The sequence below is a fragment of the Myotis davidii genome, unplaced genomic scaffold, assembly GCF_000327345.1.
Source record: "Myotis davidii unplaced genomic scaffold, ASM32734v1 scaffold399, whole genome shotgun sequence".
NCBI classification, from domain to species: domain Eukaryota; kingdom Metazoa; phylum Chordata; class Mammalia; order Chiroptera; family Vespertilionidae; genus Myotis; species Myotis davidii.
The window spans coordinates 6467441-6468072 of record NW_006292094.1 but is presented as its reverse complement, the minus strand read 5'-3'; the positions used below and the strand labels follow the sequence as shown (position 1 = coordinate 6468072).

Below are 632 nucleotides of genomic sequence, written 5' to 3'. Positions count from 1 at the left end.
GCCCCTCCGGGGCCCACTCCCTGGGCCCGAGGCACCTATCGTTCCCGCTTTACAGACAGGGCACCGAGCCTGCCAGGGTGCCCGCGTGCTGGCCACACGCCTGAGTGACAGGCCCGGCCCATCTACTCCGGAGACCAGCACGAGGGGCCATGCGCGGCCAGCCCGACCCCACGTGTCCAACTGCCTGTGCGTTCGGAGAGCCTCCGGTTGGAATTCATCTTTGAAATGGAGGTGGGAGAGCCCGGCCGGCTGTGGGTCCTGGGGGGCGGGGCAGGGCCTGGGCCCAGAGCCCCGAGACCTTGGCTGAGTCTTCCCTCCCGTCCAGAGCACTGGGCTCAGGGGGAGCTCTGAGGACCGTGGTGAAAGGGCACTGACATGGCCAACGCCTCGGGGACACCGGTTGGGGATCTTTTATCGTCATCTGTCACCCGTTTCACCCCACTGTTACCCAGAATTTTCTAAGAGACATAGAGAGCCTTTGGATTGTTCTAAATGGCGAATTGGGAACCCCCTCAGCCGGCAGGGGCGGCTGCTTTTACTGGAAAAGGCTTTGTGGGCCCTTCTCGGCCGCCACCGGGGTGCCCCGACCCTCAGTCCCCCCTGGCCATCGGTGCCCCCCAGGTCTCTGTCCC

General features: G+C 65.2%; 1 protein-coding gene across 1 annotated transcript in view; it reads right to left on the bottom strand.

The window, feature by feature from the left end:
- The window catches only part of CARD11 (caspase recruitment domain family member 11), a 54748-nt gene that overhangs the window by 41454 nt on the left and 12662 nt on the right, over positions 1 to 632 (bottom strand). The window lies entirely within an intron of this gene.